Source organism: Pseudopipra pipra, chromosome 5 (genome assembly GCF_036250125.1).
Source record: "Pseudopipra pipra isolate bDixPip1 chromosome 5, bDixPip1.hap1, whole genome shotgun sequence".
NCBI classification, from domain to species: domain Eukaryota; kingdom Metazoa; phylum Chordata; class Aves; order Passeriformes; family Pipridae; genus Pseudopipra; species Pseudopipra pipra.
This window is the reverse complement of record NC_087553.1, coordinates 8,428,745-8,450,372: the sequence shown is the minus strand read 5'-3', so window position 1 is coordinate 8,450,372 and position 21,628 is coordinate 8,428,745.

Sequence of the window (21,628 nt, the reverse complement as noted above, 5' to 3'; positions counted from 1 at the left end):
GCAGATGCAGAATCTGGGAATGCCAAAAGTGTTTCTCTATGGGGTATTTGCTGTTGTAGAGTAGCAGAGGTGAACAGACAAGGTCTACGTGTTTTTTCTCAGGCATATTTTAGGTGTGTTATGAAGGGTTGTAGTCAGGTTACTGCAAACAGTAATTTTTATGAAGTCCAGCACAAATGGTTCTGGGAAGGTTTCTCTTGATACACACCCTTTTCTAGTACAGTTGTGAACATTTAATGAATTTCCATGCAAGGACCAGAGATGAACGGTATTGGACAGCCAGAGATGTAAGACTAGATGAGCTTCATTGATACTGAAGTAGGTCCTTGAAATGTTCAAGCACTTCTCTCAAAACTATGCTTCTTCCTATGGGAGAGCATTCCTTATGGGTAAAAATCCCCTTCAGGATACATCCTGGTGGCTTTCCTTAGAGCAGAGGCAGGGGTATCTGAGCCTCAACTATGACTTGGTACCTCTCATTAAAGTTGTTGAATTTAATAGCAGCAGCTGTGTGAGCTGTCAGTCTTTTTTGTAGGTAGTTATCTACACTTTTAGGTTGTTGACTCTATCAAGGAAAGGGACATGAACATGGAATCAAAGTTCTATCATAGATTCAGCACTAAGGAAGCTCCAGGGTCTGTTTCTACAGTAATACTGTGTTCCTATGATGTTAGATAAGTCCCATGCTTAGGTGTGTGTGGGCTCTGTCATACAGCTGTTTAGAAATGTTCTTCCAACCTATCCCATGGCAAAACTGACAGTGGGGTGCCAGTGGAGACATAACTAGTTAGTACAGTGTAGGAAGGAAGATTCAATTTATTTTTTTTAAAGCTGTTAAAAGTGATGATGAAGTGGATAAAATCAACAATAGTTTTAACTAAGTAATCTCAGTGCTGTAACTCTCGTAAACATGCAGCTAATTTGTCAGCATAGTCCAGGGTGTTAGCATGGGGACAGATGGAACTAGACATATAGAGGAGTAAAACTGTCAAGACAAGTGTACTGATACTGAAGTCCAACCTTAACACAGTGATTTTTGTTCTTACTCTTGACAAAAATCCACATTCTTCAGCACAGAGATAAGATTAGAGATGCTTCTTTCCTCTTTAGACTGAGGAAGAGGTTCCAGAGCATTGCAGCAAATTAGTCCTGCAGTTGTACCTCCAATTTTAGAAGGGGTCTAAAATGAATGTGCCAGTGAGAGGCACATCCATGTGAAGGCAGAGAGAGGGGATTTAAGCAGAACCTGCTAAATGTTGAAGCACTGATTAGTTCAGTAACGTGCAAGTCTAAATCTTGCATTCATTCCTTCAGAGTTCCAGGGAGAAATAGCCAAAGTATTTTCAAGAAACTATAGTTTAGAAGTTTAATGCAATTGGTTTCTCATCTCAGGCATCATGCTGAGTGTCAAGCCTTGGTGAGTAAGTAGAACAGTTACCAAAGGACAGATTTGAATCCTTTGTTTGAGTATAGAAACATTTTCTGTAGCAGCATTCAACCTCAAAACATTATTAACAACTGAGCTAGGAGTAGTTTTATGTTTCATAATTAAAGAACACGAAGTCTTATGTCCAACTGCCTCTTATGGAAACCATAACAGAGCTGGACTTGCCTGTCTGTGTGACTGCTCCAGCAATCACTTCTCTATATTTTAAATTCAAATTGCAGTTCAAGAGGAACATTTGACTAATGTTACCACTCATGTTTCATGAGTCCCTTTTGGAGCCATCTGTGACTACAGCTTCACCTACAACAGCAATATATCTGTCTAAGCATTCTCTTTGGCACCAGAACCAGTCTGAACTGGAGTTTAATAGAGTTGTCCTGAGAGGACAAAGTAAGGCTTGAGTTTGATCTGTTAGGAACTGACTTCAGGCTTCTTTTCCTTGCCCTGTGCAACTGCACAGCTTGCATGTTGCTACCAGATTTGATTCTGTTATTAGGCTGCACTTCACTTCTTGCCATATTTGTTAGCTCCCAAAATGATGCTCAGCATAGTAAGTTGGTAGGCCCTACTATTTTCATCAAGGTCCCATTGCATTTCATAAAGAGTTACAGTAAAAATCTTTTTTCCTGAAAAATAAGTCATAGGGTAGAGTCTTACAATTACAGGTACTGCCTCATTTTTAATTTTGACCACTAAACTCTGGCACTGTGGAAGAAAATAGGAATTCAGAACCAATGTAAAAATACCATGTAAAGAAGCTTGATGCTCCAGCTGGCACACCTGAAGAATAAGATACACTCTGGAATACTCTTCAGCATCTCTCACCTGGACTAGAAGACACACATAAGCACATTGAGACATAAAAAGGAACCCAAATGCATGAATTAACTCTTCAATTTGTGTGTTTGTGCACAAGGTCCTTCATCTCAGATTGTAGAACTTAGCTAAAGGGAACAGAAAAAACAGCTGTCATTCTTTAGTTCAGAGAGAGAGGTAAAACATGAAGGAAAAAGTGATTTGTGCTGTATTATCTGCCTATCATTATCCAAATATTTTACTCAAGACAGATTTATAGCATGTGTCCTGGATCACTTCAGTCTTACGATGGTAATTGCCTTTCACAGTCAAGTCCATTTCCCTCTCACACTCATTTTTACTGATGTGACTACTTGAAAACACATGCAACTACCCCTTTTTACTACCCTTCTGCCTATCATTACTGCAACAAATGAAGTTGTATTATTATACTTCCCTCCATTCAGACATCCCTTTTTCAAAACAAAAATGTTACAGAACCAACATGGTTATGGATACACATAAACTGATGGAAATCAGAGGAACAAAGAGTTTGAACTTTAGGGGTGCCAATGTTACCTATGGTGGTAGACAAGTAATCCAAAAAGTACCATATTACAGACTTGCCTAAATCTTCTTTTTTTTTTTTTTTCAACTGAAAAAACAGCTACAAGCTTTTTGTATTTATCTAGCACTGCTCCTTTTCCACCTATGACTACTTGTCCTGCTCTTGACTCTACAATCCCACTCATGTTGTCAGTGATCAGTTTGGTGATCTTTCCACAAACTTACATATTTTTTTGTCTTGCATCTAATATCTTCCCCAGAATCTATCATTTAATGGCACAGAAAGAGGAACTAGCAGTGAGGTCCCAGCACAAGTAACTTACTGCACCAGTTACATTCCCCAAAAAAGGGGCTTTGGTGCACTTAGCCTATAGATAGTAGTATCTTATCTTGCCATGCAAAGGGAATGGTTTTTTTCTGTCCCAGAGGAATAGCAACTCTGCCCTCAGATATCAAACCATAAACATTAAAACTGAGGCCAGCCAGTATATAGGCTAGTATAGTATCACAGTCACTACCAGAAAACACAGTTTAAAAGACAACTTTTCCATTTATTGTATATATAACTTACATAATTGCTGTCAACATGAGATGAAGAAAATTACCTTATCAGGCCTTTGTTGAAGAACTGGCAGATTCTCCTGTCTGCTTAAAAAAAGCTAAACTGTACTTGATTTCCTTAGTTACCATAGCAAACAAATATGCCCAGAGAGCGGTGGGCAATCTACTAGCACAAGTTTATATCTACACTGTAGACACATTTTAATGCTAACCAAGTAACAGCTGGGTGATAGCAGCTATAAATCCATATCACACAGAATCAACCAGTTTGGAAAAGACCTCTGAGATAATTGAATCCAGCCTTTATCCTGGTGTGGTACACTGCCATTCTCTCAACTTTCCATCTTTCCTTTTGGAGCGTAATATCTGTTCAGGAGAACTTCCACAGAGCATTAGAACATATCTTTGCATCTCAGCTGGACATTTTCACCCATCTTCCAAGTAAGCTACATAATCTAAGCCTTAGCCAGGCCTTAGCCATTCTCCTTCAGCTACAACACTTGCTATGGAAAGCATCAGCAACATCTCCCAGAACAATGTTCTTGCCTGAGACAGGTTGCTGCCCACCCCACTCTTGACAATGCAAATCTGAGAAGGGGTCCATAAAATCTCCTATTAAGAGGTACCTTGAGGTTGCCCAGAAATCTTCTTAATATTTTGCTTACCAGCCTGCTATTTCTGTGTGTTAGCAGCAGATAAGCCTTCTGTCATCAGATGGCAGACAGAGACCATGTCTGAATTTACAGTTCTCACTTAGAAACTCCTAATGCCATCCTAAACTGTTCCTAGGGATACAAGCTCTTAAGTCATATTGCTCCCTATCTACAAGAAGTGGCACCCAAGCCCTACCAGCTGGCTGGGGCAAGTCACACAATACCCAGTAGCCAGTAAGTATGGAGATTCTCTGGAGGTTCTCTCAAAGGCATTGACAACAGGCCACAAAAACATTACAGAAAGCAATGTTATTTTGTGCAATTATTTCTGTGGACATTTCCTCATTCTGGAGGGCAATAAAGTGCCAGACTAAGCATTGAAGCTGACAAACTGAAGTTGCACATGCCTTTAGATGAGTCTCCACACAGTATGCTCACCCTGCAGATTCAACCTGTTTGGAATTGGTGGTGAAGAGCCTTTCTCTGCTATATCACAGAACTTTAAAAACAGACTCTCCAGAGGTGCAGAGTCAGTAGCAGCCATACTATAAACACTGCTTACTAAAAGCAACATGTTCTATACTCTAGCAAGTCTAACCAAGGAAAACCAAGGAAAGCCAACATCAAAATAAAAGTGCAGACTTGGGTGCAAAACACTGGTTTTATGGACAGTAATTGCTTGGGATATTTTACATACTCCATGGCCTGTAAGACCAGTGAGACTAGAAACTCAACAGCTCCTTGCACAATTATTGTAAGACAGGTTCAAGATATTCACCCAGCTACCTATAAAAAGCAAAATATAGCAGCCCTTTCCTGTGTAGAGAAGGACAAACCTTCAACAAAATACTGGCCAGTCTGTACACATAGTAAGGGGCATGCAAGCAACAGCACTTACCTGATGCATTTGTTCCCCCTTCTCAGATGAAGGCCTTAGTTCATCTGAAAAAGAAGCTGAAATTGTACACTGCAGCCCTTCTTTTAGTGACCTGGAACCACCCAGTCAGAGCACAAGCCACGTAACCTCTTTTCAACATATGCACATTTTGAGAAGTTATTTTTAAGGAAGTAAAATCGCTTTTATAATTTTTAGCCTGTGGTACTTTTATTTTCACTACTGCCTTTAAAACATCTTTCACAAGTTCGAGGCAAATGAAGAATGCACATCATATACAGAAGATGACATTTTTCAAAAAACACCCCCACTCACTTTCAGCTAATAGCCAAGTTCTATCCCCAGCCACGGGGAAATAAGTTTAGAAAAGACCAGTTTCCCAAAGCTACAGAGCTTTGTTTTAGCTGCAGATTTGCAGCATCATAACTACGTCAGGTAGTCCCATACCGAAATACTACCCAGACCACTGAACCAAAACTTTATGAAAACACAACTTAGAAATGCAAACTACTCCTACAGCTTAAATGAAACTAACTTCTGACTCTTGATGCAACAGTCTGATGTGTTTGCTTTCTTTCTACTAGCTCAGAGTTTACATACCGTTGCTGACGTCTGATTTAGAGGCACCTCCTGTTCTACCCAATAAGAGAAAGTAATTGAGGTCTCTACAGACTTCATGGCTTAGATATAAGCATTTCACTGTGTGATTCTAATTAACATCTCTGATTCTTTGATTAGCAGCAACATGTGATTCAGGTGACTTCACTTGAAAATCAACACTTTGATAGCTAACACTTGCCTAAGAAGGGCTTCTACATCCAAGTGGTTATCCTTGATCCTTCATCAGGGTAGTTAAAAGAGGGGTGGAGAAGACATAGGGAAAAAAACAAACAAACAAACAACAAAAGCAAATCTGGAACTCTGGAACAAATTTTAAGTCTACCTTCAGTATTCTTCCAGGGGAAAAAAAAAAAAGAACAAAACCACCAATGTAATCAATGATAAGTCTGTCCTGTTTAGTTGCAAATGAGCCATATCACAACTTTAAGCACACTGGGGAAATTCTGCTGCCCTGTTTCTCAGTTCTTCACTAAAAAAATGGGTATAATAGTACTGATTTGACTTGTGAGCTTAAAGTAAAAATAAATCCGTTTCTAAATATAGACAGATTCTGAATCTTTGATCAAAGACTTTGGGACAAAATGCTAAAGCTCTTGTTTGGAGCAAAGAGAATTAGAAGCAAGGAGGTAAAAAACCCCCCCACAACGTAAAACAAAACACTAACACCATCTCAAATGACTAACAATAGGCCGAGCTGCACAGACAATCTCCTTGGAATTGTTTCCCTCTGATAAAACAAAGGAAAAGAAACTCTCATCAAACTGTTGCACCTGTAAAAAGGAAAGGATGGCACAGAGGGACATTATCCTAGGCCATTAGAAAATAATGTACCATTTTCAGTAAAATAGCCAAACACTAATATCCATCACAGGAACCATAAAAATCATGAAAAGACCAGGACAGAAAGATGCTCCTCCTGAAACTATGGACATGGCTTAGGGCTGGACAGACTGACTGCTGGTTAAAATTGCCAGGCCCTCACAGGGAAGTGAGCTAATTTACATTAGCTGTGCCTGCTTCCCACCAGGAGGGAAGTAAAATCAAGTGGTCATCTTTCTTTCATTTGGGACTCATTTCAGAAGCAGCATCTCAAGTCTTCTGATTCTAACTTGAATCTCAATTAGGACACGCCACTGCAAACCAGAGTGCTGAGGCTGAGCCTCATCACCACCTGGATGGGACAATTTATTCCTCCTTCCCCCTCATAGTCTGTGGAACCACATTTGGGTCTGTCTTCTTAGAAGACAGGGATCATTCATTCATAATTAAAAGTACAGCAGGAAATATAAGGACAAAGTTAGATCAGTCTTTATTGAGGTTAGGTGAAAAAAAGAATACACATTTTGCAGTGAGTAACATTACTGTAAAATAACAGTAAGTGCTGTTATTTTAGAGAGTAAAGTGGCTTTTACTGAGCCAGATACTGATCTCACTTCCAACAGCAAAAACAGAGTCAACATCTAACAAGCTTCTCCCACTCTGAAAGTGAGAACTCTCTTTATTTTTTTTTATTTAGATATGAAGCAACAAAGATGAGGACAAGATTAACAGACAGGAGAGAGGTCTGACCTCTGACACAGTGAGCATTCTTAAAACTCTGTTTAAGTTACATCCTCCCATCATTCCTGTTGATTCAAATGATTATGCATCATGATATGACACAGAAGAAAGTAGAGTTTGAGAAGGGACTGTACACCAGCAGGTGTTTGTTTGTTTGTTTGTTTGTTTTCCAGTTCAACAATCCAGCAATCCAGGTAGCTGGAGTTCAATTCTGAATTAATCAGCCCAGATAAACTTCCTCAAAAGCATCATGGCCCCCCATTCGTTGTGTGCAGACACTTCCATGTGCATCTGGCTGCCCGAGATTAAAGTACAAAACTAAATGAGCACAAAAGTGTCTCTGCTGTTCCAGGCACACTAGGAGGCACACTGGGAGCTGGATGTAGTCCAGCACAGACAGCGAGTTGCGTGCACACAAACCCCAGCTAAGGAGCTTGGATACGGAATCTGAACTGCTTCAGTGTCACTGCTGCATGCCCAGCAATTTAATCCCACAAAAAATGGAGGTGAAAGGCCAAAGAGGTGAATATTTAAGTTAATCACCCAATTTGCATACTGAATCTCACTCATGTTTCCTGGCCTCTGGTACACCTTTCTTTCCCATGTTTTTCCCACAGGACTCGAATGAAAAACACCAGTGATCCATGCAAATTTTAATGTGCATATCTACCCATCTCCACTCTGATACTATTTGAGCAGGAACACAGAAACCTACCTCTCCAAGGCCAGACCCAGTGCTCAAGTCACATTGCCAATTCACGCGCATGCCTGTTTATGAAAAGGACCATAATTTGTGGCAACCTGCCAGTTGGGCATGACTCACCCCAAATACCCAAATCCTCTCCCTCCTCTGATTCTGCCTCCTGATGTGTTTGAATAGCAGACATTAATTCTGCAGGACATTCACACAAAGGGAAAGGTGTTGTCTGTGTTACCCACAGTCACCCACCCCCCAGGGTAGGTTTTGCTGGCACTCCCTGCCCCCAAGGCTCTTCGTGCAGGGTGAGGCACCAGATACAGCTCCTACAGTGGTTCCTGCCCTCCCTGTTCCCACCTCTGGCAGCCCCAAAACTCCACCATGTGCCACCACTGATGGCAGAGTGCATCAGAAGAAAGAGCACCATGCAAAAAGGGGGGCATGGGGAGGAGGCTGTCAAACACCCAGGAAGAAGGTGGGGAAATCAAATGTAAGGAGTTTAACAGACTTAAACCAAAACCACACAGGCCACCTGCGACAGAACTGGAGGCAACACCTGAATTCCCACACCCTGGCTGTAACATCCTGCTTTCTTTGGAGGGAGCAATCAACACCCACTGTGGCAGGTACGAGACAGTCGCCCAAACGAGAGCGATGGAAGCCGGGTCGCTCGTCTGTAGGTTGTCAGCTTAGTCTGTTGGCAATTAATTTGACCTGCAGAGCTACTCTGTGTTAATGATTAGTGTCCTGTACAGCAAAATATATTCAGAGACATTTTGGCACAAACAGAGCAGCTTTTACATGGGTCTTTCAAAATTTGGAGTCAAACACAGCAAAAAGCAATCATCATGTTGTTACACTCGACTTGATGGGTATGTTCAAGAGGCATATGAGGTTATATAGAAAAAATTTTGGGGGATACTTTAAACTTCTCAATCTTTTTCTGCTATCAGTTAGAAAAGTTATCATTTACATACAAAACTAATAAAAATATGCTTCTGGTCCTTATTTGGATTGACAAAATAGCTTGGAATCTGAGTGGTTCCAGGCAAACGAATCAGTATCTCTATGAAAAAGAAAAACTGCCTATGTCTGGTGTCCTGTTTCCTATCTCCTGTCTGATTCACTAGCAAGTTACTTCAGAGAATAGGAGCTTAATTTCTGCTCACACAAAGTCATGCCTATTCCTGAAGGAATACCTTTATTCCTATTGCCCATTTGAAAAGTCAGAACGTACTGCACAGCGTAAAAATGATCTATACTTGCAGCTTAAGAAAGCAGTTTCTGAAATAGATCTAAATTAGGTTTAACATTCTCTCACACATCCCAGCTTGAAGGAGCACCAACCTTCAGCATTTTGCAAACATTTGAAACTAATTATGGGTTCTTAGAACAACAATATATGACTCCATGCTTTACAGTAAGAGTCCAAAAGCAGCCTCAAAAGCAAGCCTTAGCCTTTAATTTAAACCAGTGCCATACAAATTCTCAAATATACATTGCAAAAGCTTCCCAAAACAGTGCTCTTCTAAATGGCCCCAAAAATCTTGTAAAAGCTCAGCTGTCAAGCATTAAAATGTAGGCTGAGAAAAAGCTCATGTAAAGCAGCTAAATAAAAATCCTTTGAAACAGCTTTTCTCTCCACCTTAAGCAAAAGCCAGCACAATACAGCAGCACACAGGAGAACACCAAAGAGCCATTGGGCTCCCTCTGTACTGGTTCAAGGGCTCCCATATTTGCTTCCAGCAAGTTAATCAGAACCCATGAGAGGCCAGTCTGCCCCAGCAACCCTCATCTCTGATGCAGCAGACAGCCTTCCATAACTCATCTGTTCGCGCTGCCGTGCACAGTCTAAAAGCTACTTTTAGCCTTCAAGTGCTCTTGTATTTCCCTTGACCCTAAGCAGGAGGCAGAAAGAAGTGGGCACAGAAGAAGCACTGTCCATTCCAGATTCCTCTTTTTTATTCTCAGATAACCTCACCTCAGCAAGCAGGCAAGCTATGCACCAGCCCATCTGCTCCAGGTGATGCTGCTTGAGCAGAGCAGTTGGGCCAGACAAGGACCAAATGGTCCTTCCAACCTTAACCCTTCTGTGATTCACATTGGCTGTGCTTACAATAGAAATTCATGGAAAGTCCTTTCCTGGGAAGCAGGGCTGGGTACCCTCAAGCATAGCCCCTATGAACAGGTATTGATAGGAACCCTTCTAGCAGGAAACTCTGGAAGATGTAACATCTGTTCAAGATGAACCTGAGTCTTAAGGAAGAATATTATCTGATAGGGATGTTTCTAGCTGAGAAAATAAGAGGCCAGGTTTTCTGGTTATTTCTTATTCGCTTCTCTGCTCACTCTATTTGACATTTAATTATTTAACATTCACTATTTAACAATTCCTAGGTAATTTTTAGTGAAACAAATTCACGGCCACAATTCTGTGACACATTTTCAATTTTCTTTTTGAAGGGCTAAGGAAGGTGTTACAAAACTCTTTTGTTTGTCTTTAATGCAAGAATTGCATATGCTTATAGAGACCTCAAAACTAATAGGAAAGCAGAATGACAGAAGTAAGTAAACACGAGAGATTATTGGCACCAACTATTACATATTGCAGTGATTTAAAGGATGGCAGAATTTCTTTTCCATCAAGGAAGTAAAAAAGCTCTATTTTTTGCTGAGGCTGGAGTTTCCTTCCATGGGCTGAACAGTGAATTTCAGCATCATAGGTTTTCTAATTCTCTGTGTGTTGAAACACAGAAACAAAAAAGAAAATAGCAGGATCTTTTAAGTATGTAATACATTGGGAAAGGAATGTTACTTTAGCAGATCTGTGGATACCTACTATGTCCCCTGCCATGAGACTGAAGCCTGTTCATACTACTGCAAAACTATTACTATAACAGACAAAACTCCCCCTGAGTTTCCCTGGGTCTGCTGGCTGATTTACTGCTGAATATCAAGCATGTCTCATACAATTTCAATCTGTTGATTCTAAGCTGTCAAATCACAGTTCTTCTAATATCCTATGGAAAGGGGGATTAAGGCCTTTATCTCCACACCAAAGTACAATGTGAGGCAGCACTCCCTTGACTACTTTACAAAGCTTACTGAAAATCCAGTGTCTCAGTGAAGGGCAGATGGGTGGAGAAGAAGAAAGGAGGAGCTAGAGATCTCCTAGAGACAGAGATTTTAATAGTCTGAATAATAATGAATAAAGCCTAGGGGTTTGTTCAATATTTCATCAAAATATTGAGCCTGTGAATGCTTGATGATTATACTGCTGTGTCTTATAATTCTATTTGGAGGATTTGTTTAGCTATAGAGGTGAAGAAAAAAAAAGTTCCTATATCTGAGTTTCCCCCAGGCATAAAAAAACCCAAACAACAACCCATGGATCTGAGTCTTCTGGAACTTTGGGAAAATCTAAACTCCAAGTGCTGCAGTTCTGGACATTAGACTGGATTCTCAGAGGTCTTGGTTATCATGAGATCACATTGATAGTAATGGCAAAATAATGAATTTTTTCCTTGAGCTTCAGGAAAAAAAGATACATTGTGAAGAAAGCAGGTTTCTACCCAAAGGCATCTCAAGATTCCATTGAATTATGGGCTTTGGTTTATGAAACAGAAGAATGTCTTTTTAAATGGCAAAAAATTTTTGCTCCTGAAGTATGTAACAAAACTGTCACATATGTTATACAACAAAAATTTCTTACTGAAGTGTTTGGAAATTATTGGGTTGTCTAATTTTGTGAAAAATTATGGTGATAAATTTACCAAGTTATAACTTTTGTGAGACAGAAAATTGGCCTTTTTAATGAAAATTCTAATAAATTTTAGCAATAAGTGTACTGTGTACTATGATTATATCATTAGACAAAGGCTGAGAAGACATAGCTGTTACAAGGCTGAACAATCCAACTAGAAATATGAAAAAAGATAAAGTTTGCCATCAGATCTGAAGGTAATCACGGTAACATCTTTTGCCACTGTATTATTAAAACACACCTGATGGTGCTAATTCTTGAATATGTGCTAGTAAATCACTTAGATTTTGGCTTTTGGGGGGCTAAAACAACAGCAGAGCTTCTGTTACCCAGTTGACACATGGCAACTTGGGATTTACAAAGAACTCTTTCCTCCTCTGACATTCTTCATCATCTGCATTTAAGAAAATTGTACTTTTGAACAGTCCTGGTCAATATTCAAGCTGTGAGGCTTCCTGTTGTTTGTGGCTCTTTGCATGTCTCTTCCAGTGTTTCCAGGGACTTTTCTTAATTAACCCAGTCCCAAGCCTCAATCAGCAGTGAGCACCAGCATGTGTTTTCTTTGTATGATTCATGCCTGATTGGTCTTGCAGATGACATTAAAACTGGAAATACAGACACCCATAAGGCTGAAACCAGCTGCAAAGCAGACAGGTGCTGTTAAAGCAGTGGGAGCCTGGGTCAATAAAGAGGGATGGGTACCAGGCTGCAACATCCTTCTAGGAGGGAATAAAAGAAAACAGCTCACAACAGATGAGAGACTAAAGGAAGTAAACGCACTAAATTATTTAAAGGTAATAAATTCCTATCTGATCACCTTCTTATTGTGCTAAGTTTTTGAGTTGTTGCTCCCAGAGGTGATGGAGTCCTGTCACTGTAATGCTCAAGGCAAAGGGAGAGAAGAGAGGTTCTCCTGTTTGAAACTATTAATTGCTCTTTTCCCTTGCAGCCAGCAAGACAGGGCTGAGAGTACATATCAGGACTTCTATGTGTTTTCTGGGTCAAGTAATAGTTTTCAGTCTCAGTCATGCTATAGAAAAAGTTACATTTCCTCTCCTTGTGCTAGTGAAATGGTATTATGTTAAGGAGGTGTATGGCTGTGAGCATAACAGCATGAAACAGCAGCATCTGCTGCCTGTTGCTGGGTCTAATCACCACGTTCTCTTTTTCTTTTACACAAAGTTTATGCCTTAAGAAGGAGCAGTGGGATCAGCAGGTGACTCCTGTAAATGCTCTGCAATAAGGTGTATGGCATGTCTCAAAGCCTTTAAATGTCAAAAGCTCTACTGTTTTATTTATAAAACAGTTTTAATAAGTGTTTTAGAAGTCTGTGGAAGTTCAGCCCCAGAAGCAAAGTCATGTCTCCCGGTTTTGATATCCACATAGCAGCCACATTCCAAAAGCCTCAAAGAATTAAGTGGCATTCATGTCTGCATCAGTGTGATTCAGCCAAGTCATCATAACATTTTGTGGTTCAAACTGCATAGCTGGCACTGTGAGTCATCTATAATGTATTTTAAAAAGGAAATGGAAGTGCAGAAATAAAACAAGTTAATCCCATGGAAGGTGGATACTAGCAGTCAACAATTTAGGTAAGGAAGAAAAACTAAGCCAAACACTTGGACCTAGTTAAGATTGAGCAGAGGAACACATTTTCTCCCCTTCCTTTAGACTGTACATGCTATTTCATATTTTAGACTGGTTTCACACTAGTCTTAATACCTATCTGGCTTCACCAGTGGTTGGAGTCTGCAGGTAGGTGAAGATTCTTAGATGCTGTTAGCCAAGCTTCCTGGTGAGCATGAGAATAAATGCATTAAAACTTACACTTTTTTATTTCCTGGGAGAAAGTTAGCTGAAAATAAACATCTGTTGGTCAGAATTTTTCCCTCAGGAAAATTCAGAGTGAAACCTTTCACAAAAAATAGATTTCCACACTGTTTTTTTCCCCAAGGGTAAGGAATGCATCATGCTTTAAAGGGAAGCAAATGGCCTGGTTGTGGATTTTTCTGAAGAAAATATTTTAGTAGTTGGAGTATTTTAAAGCTTATTTTACATAACTGCATTGACAGGATTAAAAGGAAATGTCTCGAAATGTCTCAATATTATTAATTTACCCAAATTTATTGTAGAATCTTGTCTTATGAAGTATCTTAATGTTTTGGATAATTTTAAAGTTAAAAAAAAACTGAACTTGATTTTTTTTCTGCCTGTTGGAAAATTTAAACCTTCTGTACTTTGAGTTATTTGTATGGAGAGATCTGGTCAAGGCATAGTGCTGCATTTCAAGTGAATTATTATGACTGTCAAGTACTGCGATATTTGACTTCTGTCTGTGTTAATTAATCTATGTTTAAATAAAAAAATTAGAAAAAAATTAATTTCCAGAAATCTGCTCTACTCCAAGACTAAGTTTAATGGCAACAGGATGAGGACTTGACCATAATGCACATCTCATACAAAACAGCAGTTAGAAGCTCTGTGTAGCAAAGTACACACATTCATTCTTTGAAAACCTCCTGTAACAACATTTCAGATGTGACACACATTTATCTGCACCAGCAGAGCCACGTGTTTTCATAGGATCAGCTATTATCTCAAATTTTATGAAGTCTCGGTTCTCAGTAACTCAGAAGGCTGCACAGTCTAGCTCTGTGTCTTCAGTCATTCCTCACAGGCAATGCCCATCAGAGCCCATCGCTCCCGCTCAGCTCCCGGCACACCAGCACCCAACTCAAGGTCTCCACAGTGGAGATGTGGATCAGTGGGGGATTCCCAGGTTCCAAAAGCAGCCTGGGACCTACCAGCCACTATAATTTTACAGCTGCTTAGAGCTCTTAGTCAAAAGGCAAAGTGAACAAGGCTTAAAGTTCCTTACTTATACACGTTTTGATTTTTGGCTCCCTCACCTGCTTCCATCTTTTCGTGCTGGTATTGACTATATATTTCCCACTATGGAGTTCCTCATCTCACATGCTTTTCTTCATACATCACAAATATTTAAACAAATTACCATTCAGATTCTTTAATAACCAATCCATCACTGGTGCTTAGTGTTACTTTGATAGGTAAAATTCAAATAAATGATGATATGAAAGCTTACAGGCAAAATTTATCTTATGTAGATTTTCTTTCAGTTCCAGCTGCAGCCACAAAGCTGCATTTTGTTCCCCTGTGAGGTACCCCATCAAACCATAAATCTTCAACACTCCCAGGTCGATTACAGGGGAAGAGAAGCAGTTTGTTGACATGAGTAAGAGCCTTCCATTAGCTTCAGTCCCATGACTCAGAGATGCCATCTTCAAGGAGAAACCTCTGACAACTTTTTCTGAGCTGTAACAAGGCATAAAGGAAAGTTGAGTACAAAATTAAAAGGTTTCCAGATACAAGTGAGGTGGACATGCTTGAGTGCTTTTTCAAAACAGCAGGACAGGTGAACACAAAAATTTACCTTTTCAGTGTGTCCCCTATGGATGTCAGATTTTTCTGTTCTGCCTTTTCCTTGTGTGTTATAGTTAGACTTGTGTAATGAGGCGAGATGGATTATATAAGAACTTTCTGGTGTTAACTCCTCGCTGCCTCTTTGTGTCCAGCATCCAACAAACTCAGAAGAAACAGAACACCAAGGGGAGATTAAATAGTGATCAGTCTGCGAAAATTTACCTAAAATACAAAGGGATGATGAAGCATGGAAATGTCACCACGGATTCAGTGTTTGGTGCTTAGGCAACGGGGTACAAGGCGAGGGAGCAGCAGGGGTTGTTTCTCATGTAGGTTCCCATTCTCCAATGAGTTCCAGAGAAATGGGCTGCTCTGTGGGAAATCTTGCTGAATTAGTAGGACTACAGGCACATGCAAAAGTCTGACTTCATAGACCTCATTTTAAGAGGGAGGTCTTAGAGACAAAATTTTCTTACAGCCACCCTAGGTGCAAAGGGTTTAATTCCAAGAGCCTCGATTCCCAGGCAGAAATAACCCAACTGAAGGGATTCCAGAGAAAATGACAGTAACCATGTAATTATGTTTAAAGTATGCCATGTCAAAAATAAAGATAAGTAAAATCTGGGAAGAGATTGTCAGAAGTATGCATTGCCACATCTTGACTGAGGCGAGAGATCTAAGAGAAGCCATGCAAGATAAATCTCTCTCCTGACAGAATAGCAAAAGACTTCAAAACAGAACTACCAACACATAGAGTAGGTACAGAAAGAACTGAAAAATAATTAAAAAAAGGTTCAAAATGGAACAGAAATTTGAAATTAAAAAAAGGGAGACTGTGACAAACAGCAAGGCAACCCTGGAAATAGGTGCTAACAGTCAAATTTAGGTCTCTGGATCTATAGTGGATAAGAATTATCTTACAAGCCCAGTACCACAAACTAGATGAAAAATAAGGTTACATCTTTGTAATTTTTCTGGATCCCTCAGAATCCCTCTGGGTTTGGGAAATAAAATTGATCTGTGACAGATAAGAAAAGAAAGTTACAGACAATCTTCCTCATAGGCACAACAAAGAGCCACCAAACAGGGGGACCTGCTACACATCATGTTCTCTATTAAGTATGAGGAGCTGTTAGTAAGTTTGGGGGGTTTTGTGTTATGTGGCTTTTTGTTGTTTTCATTTTTTTTAAAGGTGAATTTTTACAAAAACAAAACCCCACACACTTTAATGGCCAGAGGGGAGTAAGTAAATAAAGTTATATAAGGTTAGATGCAGGAATCAGGCTTGATAGATTCCAGAAAAATTAAACTGATGCAGTCTTCCTGTGAAAAACTGGTTAGTGGCTTTATAGACTTGAGCAAATTAGAACTGTAATGAGCTATTCCTCTCTTGGCCCAGCATTTCCCTTTCTTGCCCCTTGTGCATCAATGGCAAAATGTTTAAAACAGTGGTAAACTGAGATGCTTTTGAGCAGAGTGTTGTCATTCCTGCAAAATACAAGAATAAATTTGTGTTATTGGCTCTGTTATGATTTGTTTAAAGAGAATTCAAAGTACAAAACATCTGCAAATGTCTTTCTGTGCCTAGAAGTGTCCAGGTTAGACTAAGGAGCGACGTGATGACATTCATTTAGATACGTGTTAAACAGGTCAACGCACACCAAAAACCAAACTTGCCCAGAATCTGAGTGAAGGCAGTTCTGAGGTTAGGTGCTGTCCCATTGTTATGTTTCATTCTGGCTCACGGAAACATCAAGTACTTTAAGTAATTACTTTACCACACACTTAATCCCCGTATAAAATAATGAACGTAACTGTGGAACTAGAAACAATAACCAGCCACAGGCAGCCGAGAGCTTGAATTGTGGTAAACATCCAAGTGGAACTGGTTGGTGCCAACAAAACTCTGTATAGTTGGAAAGGTTTCTGAGGTTAATTTCATGGTTTCAGAAACAATATACCTAAAAGCAATGTGATGGTTGAAACAGAAGCTAATGCAGTGCACTGTGGAAAGGAGATATGATGGCATTTATCTGATCAACAGGTGCATATATAGAACAGCTTAGCTAAAAGACATAAAGAATACTAAACACCAGATAAAGATTTTTGTCAGAGTATCAAATTGAAATCTCATCTTGCTTGGGTACTGCTTTTTCCAAGGGAAAAAAGAAAACAACAAACCAAACAAACAAAAAAAATCAACCAAAAACAAAACAACAACAAAAAACCAAAACCAAACAAACCAAAAAAAATACCAAACAAAACCACCACAAAACCCACCAAACCAAACCAAGTCAAAAGAACCCAAACAACCCTCTAAATATTCTAATTTGTTGTTTTTGTTGGGTTTTTTTTTCATCTAATTCATTCTTTTGCTTACAAGAGTCAAAAAAAATCCAGATATCTTTCTTGGGATCATAAATATATCCTCCAAAATAAAACATATTCCAGAGCACCAAAGATGCTTTCCTGTGATATGTAATAAATAGTCTGAAGGGTTGAGATACCAAGTACTGGGTTGGAGATGAGAACTCCAAGATCTTCATCTTCCCCTTGTTTGGTTACCTCATTTCTATTTTACTTTTCCATTTTTCTCAGTTGTAAGGTGGGAAACCCCAGTCCCAGGCTCAGGGTTGATGTGATTAGAAATGTTCACTGTGTTCAGTCTAACTACAAAGATAAAGCCTGACTTTGTATCACATGCTGAAGATGCCAGGCATCAGTTTTACATTCAGCAGAAATGTATACATATCTGCAACCACTAACTAGTTCTACCCAGGGCCATCCACCCAGACAACAGCAGGAAATGTAGCTCACAGTGACACTCCTCCTACCAGGCTGTGCATGCAAAATACTGTGTTTTTTTATAACACTGATATAAAACAAAACATTACTAATTATATATCATAATATCTATGTTCAATAGATCGATACAAAAAATATCTAATACTTTATAATAGTTAAAATTATATATGCCATATTACACTGACAGCATATGTGTAATTTTTATTATTGTAACTGCATGGGTTTGGGGTTTTTTTTAGACCATGATAGGATTTCAGGAGTTTGTAATTATAAAAACAAGGGGAATATAATCTGTCAATGCACTAGGCAGCCCTTACAAGATTTTTCTTTTGAAGAGGAAATGTTCAAAATCTGTAATGAAAATTAATTAACAAACATTTGGACAGACAGAGGAACGTTTCACAGATTGATTTCATTACACAGCTAATGCCTCATGCCTCCTAAGCAGAGATAAACAGTAAATAACTGAAAAATTTGGGTGGGTTGGTGGTAGTGGTAAGGTTTGGAGGTTTGTTGGTTTGTTTGTTTTTTTTTTTTCCAGAGGAGATGCATTATTAAATTAGAATCCTCAGCAATGTATGAGAAGTATTTCAACACACTATGTAGATTTATAAACCATTTTATTGCATTTCAAACCTAATCTTCCCATCTGTTTTGTTCTAAATGTTAGCTGAGAGATAAAGCACTGGAATAGTGATTACAGTTTATGCTAAAAGCAGGTTATACTGCTTGTAGGTATCATAAAACCACATACCATGCTTGCTGCTTTCCTTCTGGTGAGCACATCTTTGGTGATGCAGTTTCCAGATGTCACTACTGTCAGTTCTTTTGTTATTCCCTCCATTCCCACACTCTGGCCCCACCTGAATGGTTCATTTTTTAACATTGTCAGACGATTTCCAGTATTTCCAAGGTACACACACCACACAGGTTCCCTGTATCTGTTGCTATAGAACAGTTGTTCCCAGGGATGTTCAATGAGCAGAACTAGCAGATATACAAACACGGGAATCTTCGTTCTGTACAGCACTGGCCTGTTACCCCGAGCCAGATCATTTCAGTGATGTCAATTCAGCTTAATTCACCAACACTTTCCCCTTCCATGGTGGGCTGGATGGGGAAGCAAGCTGAGGCACTGCAGCACAGGAGCCCATCGTGTTTCACTGAGGGAAAAGTCAACTTTCAGTCTTGCAAGGGCTTCTAAGAGTAACAGGAAAAAGTTGAAACAAAATCGTGTTCGGGAACAAGCCGTGTGGAAAGCTCAGTGAAAATGCGTGTGATTGAGCAGAATTTGGTGCGACCATCCGTAAGCAGGGTCAGCCACAGAGCTGCAGCAAACGACAAGCGTATGTGCAGCTCACAGAATTATCAAATGGTGACATTCAATCTCTCTTCACATTTCTTTCAGTTGGCAAAAAAGTCAGGTTTCTAGTGCCTATATTTACCAGAAAAGCTTTCTAAACACAAAACATAACCAAACGAAAGAAGGCTGTTGCCTTATTTACCTCACCGCTGTGGAATTCTGAAGCCTACCAAGATTATGTATAGACAAATATTCATTTTTCTATTATTCAGCATTTTTGCAATCCAAACATTCTCTGGTAGTATCTCAACTTCCAAAATTGTAAGTGCCGTACTCAGAGTGACACTTCTTGACAAACACAACCATGTAATTATGTATTGGCAGTTATTCCAAAGTATTTTAAGTGCCAGGAAGTGTGGGAACAACATAAAATTAATAGAATAATACAAAAGAATAATAGTATGAATCACAAAGTACATTTTAATGTTAGTTACATGACAATGATCCAGTTTAAAGTTTAGCTGAAGCTGCTACAATTCCTTCATTTTAACTGATTTGGATTGCCATTGAGAACATGTCCTGCTACAGACAATAAGTCAAGGTGAGACAAATCACACATAAAGTCTGAGATGTTATTCCTGTCTGTGATCTTCCTTTTCTGCTTTTCATGTCCTGCCCTTTTCAATCCAAGAGGTTTGTTCTGGCCAAGAAAAGGCTGTCTTTTCCCACAGCCTGCACTACTTGGGTGACGACTACAGTATCCTTGCCAAGTGACCTGAACTCTAGGGATTTTCTCCAAGTGCACCAAAGTTTTCCAAGAGGACATCACCTCACCATGGAGCTGTTCCCAGAGTCCTGGAGCAGCATGAGATAAAGGAATCTCAGACAACTTCTTCAGCTTCTAAATACAGTTTGAAACAAGCTGATTTCGTTCCAGAAGCCAAACTATCTGAATTTAGACATTCCCAATAATTATACATTCAGTAAATTGTTTTAAACTTAAGCTTGTTAGAAAACTGAAAAACTTAAAATATCAGTACCTGTATTTGGAGTTGGTGAATGAAAAAAACACTTTAGAAAAAGAGAAAATGGTCCTAACAGTTGCTTCAAGAAGCTTTGGTTTTGCACCATGGCTGGAAACATGACACAGAACTGTAATTTTTAATGATGGAGGAAGCTCGAAATCTTGCAAGATGCTTTTTCACACTTTTGATTATGCAAAACTCCTTCTCTCAGACTCACCTGCTCCCTTTCTTAATGCACAACATACAGCTCTGCTGGACAGGGATTGATGTCCTCCCCTTCGTCTTCACTGCTTCCTCAACCATTCTTCACATATACCGTAGTCCAAAATCAAAACTCAAACCCAGCTCCTGCCAGGCCTTGCAGGTATAATCTTTTGAGCATTCTGAAAATCCAAACACCTGTAAAAGATAGGTGAGGGACATTTAAATCATGAGGCAAGGAGGTGAAAGAAATCTTCAGCTAATTCACCTCATTGGTGTGTCTGATATCAACCATAAAATACCTTAAGTGATGCTCAAAAAAAAAAAGCCAGAGATACTTGAAATTGTGGGCTTTTTAAAAAGTATACTCTAGAAATTTTAGTTAAATATTCAGCCTCAGTGATGACTTTGTTCATGTCCTTTTTCTTCGTTACTAAGAGGACTTGGCCTTCTTTCACTTCATTACTTGAAAATAGGCACTACAAGCTGAAGAAAGACATCAGATAGCAGAAGATTGAAAGAAAAAGACAAGAATTGACTATTTTATTCTCTCTTTCTCTAGTTGCTGTGATAATGTTTAACAAGTAACCTTTTACAAGTAGAGAAATTAAAGTTAAGAGATTGTGGCAGGAGCTCAGCTGCGGAAGAAAAGGAGAGCAATGTCAGTCAAAGCAGCAGCTTCAGCGTGTTTCAAGCTGCTCAGAGACACCCAAAAGGAGTGGAGGAGCCTCCTCTGACACCAAGGAGAAACTTATAACTGGTCCTGTTCCTCCCACCAACATGAAAGCAGCTGATGAATAGAGATGAAGCTCAGCAGCACCCAGGATTTATTTTCTAGCATCATGATATATCATATAGGCAAAGGAAAAGACAGGCAGGCCCTTGTGCCTATTACAGTGCCAAATGTCACAGACAAGCTGAGTAAACAGGAACAGGCTAAGTATTTCTGGAGATAAAGACTTCTCTCCCTCAACTTGTAAATAGCGTAAGAGAGAAATTTAATTTTTTAAAAAGTATTTTAAAAAATTGCAGATACTTTATTTGCTTTTTGAGGTTCCCCGGGACATTTGTACAAGACAAAGACACAGGAAAGAAAGCTAAATTTAAGTAGACAGTTATTTTAATTAGCAAACACAGCGGGATAAATAACACATGTCACAAACACCTGAACATCATAAAATGGCAAATATAAAATATATAGTAAAAATACCTTCCTTAACTGTTGACTTTTTAATTTTACCTGATTTTCCAACATGAACAGCTCTGAGTTACGGAAGGAAGTTTTACCTTGTTA